Source organism: Trachurus japonicus, chromosome 14 (genome assembly GCF_045865225.1).
Source record: "Trachurus japonicus isolate A0001 chromosome 14, Traja_1.0".
Taxonomy (NCBI): domain Eukaryota; kingdom Metazoa; phylum Chordata; class Actinopteri; order Carangiformes; family Carangidae; genus Trachurus; species Trachurus japonicus.
Window position 1 is genome coordinate 29,579,941 of NC_140920.1, and position 7,613 is coordinate 29,587,553.

A 7,613-nucleotide genomic window follows, 5' to 3' on the forward strand; every position below is an offset into this window, starting at 1 on the left:
GAGCATTGTGGAGAGGACATGAGACTCCGGCTACCCCCCCCATTATCGGCCACGCCCTTTCGATTGAGAACCGGAAAGCAAGTCTGTTAGGACATTCCTATGAAAAAGTATTTGGGCAAAGGTTAGGGTTAGGGTTTAGGGTTGTGGTTAGGGGTTAGGGTTAGGGTTAGGGTTAGGGTTTAGGGGTTAGGGTCCTTTTATAGGGTTAGGGTTAGGGTTGAGCGGTTAGGGTTACGTTATATTTCAATTAATTATATAAGGTTAGGGTTAGAGGTTAGGGTTAGGGTTAGGTTAGGGGTTTGAGGCTAGGGTTAGGTTAGGGGGGTTTTCGCGATCGTGGTTCGTTGACCACGAGGATATAACTGTTGATAGGAAGGTCGTAGGAGGGCATGAAACTAAGACTTCTACCCCCCTCAACCACGGCATGGGACTTTCGATTGGTGTGCGTCATTAGGCCCCACCCACTTCCGGTCCGGGAAGTAGCATGATTATCTCAGGAACGGAAGGTGGTAGAGGACACGTGGGTTGGTGTCATCGTGTTCCTGGTGGTCGATATAGTGGCACGGGTAGACCACCAATTAGGAGTTTGTGGGCACGGTACCGTTGGTAAGTTGTGGGCGTGGTTTAGGTCGGATAGTGAAATTTTTCCTAAGTGTTACATATGTTAGTGAAAGTCCAGAAAACCACTTAGGAGCTCGATATCAGGCTGATTTGGAGACGGGGCCGGAAAATGATCGGTCCGGGGAAGTGGCCATATCTCGGCCCAGGAAGGTCCGCGAGGCCACTTATTGGGTGTCTCCTTGAAGGGTCTTGCTGAAGACGAATATCCATAGACATATCAACCATTTCCCTAACCTTAAACCGTTGGGGTAGATTATCCGCGAGTTGTCGCTTTCCCACTTGACTCCAATGTTAAATGGATGTCGCCCCTTGAAAACTCGCCTAGTGCCACAGGGTACTTATGTATGGGTGGGTGGTCCCAGGAATGTTGACCACTATACGTTTTTTTTTTTTTTTCCAGGCGATTCTGAAACACGGATTGGTCGAGGCACCGTAAGTGATTTTGATGGTCGTGAAAAATTGGGTCATGTTGGGTATCTACAGAGAGGTCTCGAAGTAGGACAAGGGCCTGGACTGGGGTGTTGGGTCAGTGGGACATTCCCCTGGTCAGGTTATCGCGGAGAAGTGTGTTTTGCGACATAGTTGAAAAATGGCCCGAGTGTTTAAGTTTAGGCAAGAGTCCAGTGTCCAGCATGTGCCAGGGAGTGGTTAAGGTTAGTAAAACTGACATGTCCAGGCATAGGAAGGGTTAGGGGGGGTTAGGTTAGGGGGTTTTCGCGATCGTTGTGTTGTTGAAACACGGAGGTCATAACTGTTGATAGGAAGGTCGTAGAGACATGAAACCAAGCTCTACCCCCCTCAACCACGGCATGGGCTTTCGATTGGTGTGCGTCATTAGGGTTAGGGTTAGGGTTAGGGTTAGGTTAGGGGGTTTTCGCGATCGTGGTTCGTTGAACCACGAGGATATAACTGTTGATAGGAAGGTCGTAGAGACATGAAACTAAGCTCTACCCCCCTCCAACCACGGCATTGGGCCTTTTCGATTGGTGTGCGTCATTAGGCCCCACACACTTCCGGTCCGGAAGTAGCATGATTTTCTCAGGTAATCGGAAGGTGGTCAGAGGACACGTGGGTGGTGTCATTCGTGTTCCTGGGTGGTCGATATAGTGGGGGTAGACAACCAATTATGGGAGTTTCGAGGGCGGTACCGTTGGTAAGTTGTGGGCGTGGTTTAGGTCGGATAGTGTAAATTTACCTATGTGTTAACATATGTTAGTTGAAAGTCCAGAAACCACTTAGGAGCACGAATCAGGGTGATTTGGAGACGGGCCGGAAATGTCGGACCGGAAGTGGCCATATCTCGGCCACCAGGGAAGGTCCGCGAGCCACATGTTGGGTGTCTCCTTTGGAATGGTCTTGCTGAGACGAATCCATTAGAACATATCAACCATTCTCCCTAACCTTAACGTTGGGGAGATATCGCGAGTTGTCGCTTTCCAGTGAACTCCAATGTTAAATGGATGTCGGCCCTTGAAAATATCGCCTAAGATGCTACAGGGGTTACTATGTAATGGGTGGGTGGTCCCCAGGAAAGGTTGACCACTATACGTTTCAGGCGATTATGAAACATGATTGGTCCCCAGTCCGGAAGTGATTGTGATGGTCGTGAAATTGGGTTCATGTTGGGTATCTACAGAGAGGTCTTCGAGTAAGGACAAGTGCATGGACTGGGGTGGTTTGGGTCAGTGGGGACCATTCCCCTGGTCCAAGATTATCGCGAGAAGTGTGTTTTTGCGACATAGTGAAAAATGGCCCGAGTGGTTAAGTTTAGGCAAGAGTCCAGTGTCCAGCATGTGCCAGGGAGTGGTTAAGGTTAGTAAAACTGACATGTCCAGGCATAGGTATAGGTTAGGTTAGGTTAGGGGGTTTTCGCGATCGTGGTTCGTTGAACCACGAGGATATAACTGTTGATAGGAAGGTCGTAGAGACATGAAACTAAGCTCTACCCCCCTCAACCACGGCATGGGCTTTCGATTGGTGTGCGTCATTAGGCCCCACCCACTTCCGGTCCGGCAAGTTGAATGAGTTGATCTTCAAGGGAAAACGAAGGCTGGGTAGAGGACACGTGGGTGGTGTCATCGTGTTCATGTGTGGTCTGATATAGTGTGTTATGGGTTAGGGTTAGGTTAGGGGGTTTTCGCGAATCGTGGTTCCGTTGAACCACGAGGTTATTAACTGTTGTTAGGAAAGGTCGTAGAGACATGAAAACTAAGCTCTACCCCCTCAAACCACGGCATGGGGCTTTCAGATTGGTGTGCCGTCATTAGGCCACCACACCACTTCCGGTCCGGAAGTAGCATGATTATCTCAAGGAAACGGAAAGGGTGGGTAGAGGGACAAGTGGGTGGTGTCATCGTGTTTCCTGGTGAAGTCGATATAGTGGGGGTAGACACCAATTAGGAGTTTTGTGGGCGGTTACCGTTGGTAAAGTTGGTGGGCGTGGTTTGGCGTCGGATAGTGAAACTTTTCCTAAAGGTGTTACTATATGTTAGTGAAAGTCCAGGAAAACCATCATTAGAGGAGCACGATTCAGGGTTAGGGTTAGGTTAAGTAGGTTTTGTCCGAGTGATGTCGTAGGCCGAAAGGCCGGGAGGACTTCTACTCAAACGAAGTGCACTCATACATACTCGGACGCCAAAGCACTCTCAAAGTCCCCAAGGCCCAGACCACCCTTGACAGTTGTGGGGTTGCTAGAACAGATATTTCAAATAATTTTATTTTCCCCACCACTAAAAAGTGGTTGGGGTTTCTAAAAAATTATGAGGACTGACAAGTCTTTAATGTAGATCAGCGTTGCAACGTTTCAGGCTTCTATCAAGCCTTCATTCAGGCAGCTGATCCTACAGTGAAGTGAGCACAGGCTGTATGCCTTGTGATGTCACTTTATATACACACCTCATCAGTACCGTATTGTACCTCACATCGTAGCCTAAATCGTTACGTCAACACCGTATTGTGTTGAATTAAAGGTCTGTAAATTATGATATTCTTTCTTCCACCCTGTTCCTTCCTTCCTTTCAAATTCTTGAATCTTGCTCCTTTCCCTTTTCTCACCTTTCCTATTATCCTTGTTCTTTTACATGCTGCATTTTCCTTTATTTGACTTTTAATTTCCTAGATCCATTGGAGCTTGAGTCTCCGTTTCCCTTCGTCTGATATGCACGCTGCGTTGGGACCAACCAAGACCGTCTTAGGCAGATTTTTATTTTGCTTTATTTATGTGGGTAAATGTCATAACCCTTAGGACTATTTCCCTGTACTAAGGACTTTAAGGACTTAGGGTCATACTCAGCTGATGAGATGAGGTTTTAAAAATTAAATAAGGAGTTGCAGATCAAAGTTTCAGATCGTGGGCTTGGGAATTGGGGTAAACTAGTAGGATTTTTTGGTTTGGATTGGGATTTAATTGGAATGACAATGGAATTTAGCGGAAGAAGATCAAATTGGAGTAAGAGGTCAAAGGTTGAATTTAGGTGTGGTTCCAAATTGGTCCTAACTTTAGGGCAAGAAAAAGATTTGTTGTTAAAAAGAGAGATTTTACATCTGTGCCGGACCAATTGGGCCTCTTTGTACACATTCCTCATGTGTGTCCAGGGCCTGAGGAAGGGTTAGGGTTAGGGGGTTAGGGTTAGGGTTTTTAGGGTTAGGGTTAGGGTTAGGGTTAGTTATTAGGGGTTAATATACCACGATCGATCATTTTGATCATCATCGAGGGGAAGGTAGTAGAGAGATAGGGTTAGGTATAAGGGATGAGTACCAAAGTCAGTTGTTTTAGGCTCAAAACTAGGGATTTGTTTTGTCTTTTGTTATTTTTTTTTTTTTGTCTTTTTTTTTATTTTTTTTTTTATTTTTATTTAGGGCTATAAGGGATGAGTTTCCAAGTCGAGATTTAGGCTTCAAACTACTTTCACGATGGGCTAGATGGGAGATAGACATGTCCCTAGTGAGGTGTTCGGTGCGCTTGGGTTAGGGTTAGGGTTTAGTGGATAAGGGATGAGTACCAAGTCGGAGATTTTAGGGCTCAAACTACTTTACCGATGGGCTAGATGGGAGATAGACATGTCCCTAGTGAGTGTTCGGTGCGCTGAAGCACGCTGGTGGCGTCTTTTCCGGGATTGGAGCAAAGGATCATGGGTAAAAAATACAAGCATTGTGGCTCATTGGAAGGCTATTTGGTGTGAACGTCATCGAGATTTTTGGCTACCCCCCCATTTTCGGGGGCGGGGGACTTTCGATAGAGACCTGAACAAAGTCTCTACGTCCATCCTATCAAAAGTTATGGGCCAATGGGAAAATGGCCCATAGGCAATACATTGAGTGAAAATTGTTCTAAGTGTTACTCAATGCTATGGGAAAGTGAGGAAAGCACTTCGGGAGGCACGAATCAGGCAACTTTCCAATTATTCTTGGAGAATAAAGTCGGACCGGAAGTGTCCATATCTCGGCCCAGGAAGGTCCGCGGGCCACATGTTGGGTGTCTCCTTGAAGGTTAGGGTTAGGGTTAGGGTTAGGGTAGGGTTAGGGTTAGGGTTAGGGTTAGGGTTAGGGTTAGGGTTAGGGTTAGGGTTAGGGTTAGGGTTAGGAACAGGGGTATTAGCCATGATTAGACCCTGGAGGATTAGACATTTTTGAATAACTTTTGATAGGAGCGTTTTATGATCGAAAATAAAGGATGGACACCTTATCAGATTGCGCCTCGTCATAGACGGAATCGTTTGATACCAGCCCCGACCTCCTCGGACATTCAGGGGCGGTGTTATCAGCAAAAAACCTTTTTGTATAGTAATTATAGGATATTGGAAGAGTGGCTCTTTTGAAATGTCGGCTCATTTTCCTGTGGAGCATGTGAGAGACTTGGAGACTCCGGCTACCCCCCCATTTTTCGGCCACGCCCCTTTTCGATTGAGACCGGAAGCAAAGTCTCTAGGACAATTCCTATGAATAAGTTATGGGCAAAAATGGGGTATTTTTTAGAGTTTTTTGGGAGGGCTCATTTTTTCCCTTAAGTGCTCATTAGTTGAGGACTCCGCCTACCCCCCCATGTATCGACGGACGCCCGATCGTTAGAGACCAGGGAATGGAGTCTCTAGGACCTTCCTATGAAAAGTTATGGGCCAAATGAAAATCCCACATAGGGAATGAATGGAGTGGTATATTGTTCAAAGTGTTTGAGTGTCTTTGTATGGTGTGGGCGGTCACCAGGAAAGATGAACCACTATATGTTTCAGGCGGTTCTGAACATGATTGGTCCCCGACCGGAAGTGATTGTGATGGTCGTGGAATTTGGTCATGTTGGGTTTCTACAGTGAGGTCTCGAGTAGTCAAGTGCCTGGAATGGGGTGTTGGGTCAGGGGGACATTCCCCCTGGTCAGATATCGCGTGAAGTGTGTTTTGCGACATAGTGAAAAATGGCCCGAGTGGTTAAGTTTTGGCAAGAGTCCACGTGTCACAGCTTGTGCATGGGAGGGTTTAAGGTTAGTTTAACGGAAAGGTCCAGGCCATAGGTATAGCGGGTAATATACCACGATGTTCATTTTGATCAGGGTTAGGGTTAGGTTGAGGTTATAGGAAGAGTGCCACTTTTGAAATGTCGGCTCATTTTACTGTGGTCATGTGAGTGACTTGTGATCTCCGGCTACCCCCCCATTATCGGCCACGCACTTTCGATTGAGATCCGGAAGCAAGTCTCTTGGACATTCATATGAAAAGTTATTGGCAAAAAAAAGGGGTATTTTTCAGAGTTTTTTGAGGGCTCATTTTTTCCCTTAAGTGATCATTTGTTGAGAACTCTCGCCTACCCCCCCATTATCGACGCAGCCCGATCGATAGAGACCGGAAAGAAGTCTCTATGACCTTCCTATGAAAAAGTTATGGGCCTATGATAATCACCCAATAGGAATGCATGGATGTGTAAAGTGTTCAAAGTGTTTGAGTGTCAATGTATGGGTGGGCGGTCCCCAGGAAAGTTGACCTCTATTTGTTTCAGGGCGATTATGAACTTGATTGGTCCCCGAACGGATGTGTTTGTGATGGTCGTGAAATTGGGTCTATGTTGGGTATTCTACAGATGGGTCTCGAGTAGACAAGTGCCTGGACTGGGGTGTTGGGTCAGTGGGACATTACCCTGGTAGTCAGATATCGCGAGAAGTGTGTTTTGCGGTCATTGTGTAAAATGGCCCGAGTGGTTTATGTTTAGGCACGAGTCCAGTTGTCCAGCATGTGCCAGGGAGTGGTTAAGGTTAGTAAAAACTGAAATGTCCAGGCATAGGTATAGGGGTAATATCCACGTTGATTCTTTTTGATCTGGGTTAGGGTGGTTAGGGTTAGGATATAGGAAGAGTGCCACTTTAGGGTTAGGGTTAGGGTTAGGAACAGGGGTGTTAACCATGATTAGACCCTGGTGGATTAGACCTTTTTGAATTACCTTTTGTTAGGAGCGTCTGATCGAAAATAGGAGGACACATTACAGATGCGCCTCGTCATAGGACGGATCGTTTGATACCTGCCCCGACCTCCTACGACATACAGCGGGGGCGGAGTTTTCAGCAAAAAACCATTTTGTTAAGTAACTTATAGGATCTTTAGGTTAGAGTGCAACTTTTTGAAAATGTCGGCTCATTTTCCTGTGTGCATGTGAGAGTCTTGAGACTTCCGGCTACCCCCCCAAGATCGGCCCACCTCCCCTTTCGATTGAGACCGTAAGCATGTCGGTAGGACATTCCTTTGAAAAGTTATGGGCATGGGTTAGGGTTAGTGTTAGGGTTAGGGCGAGGGATAGGGGTAGGGTTAGGGTTGTGGGTTAGGGTTAGGGTTAGGGTTAGGGTTAGGGATGGGGTAGGGTTAGGGTTAGGGTTAGGGTTAGGGTTTAGTGTTATTAGGGTTCGGGCTTAGGGTTTGGGTATTTTATAGTTGGGTTAGGTTAGGGGGTTTTCGACGATCGTGGTTCGTTAGAACCACGGATGGATATAACTGTTGATAGGAAGGTCGTAGAG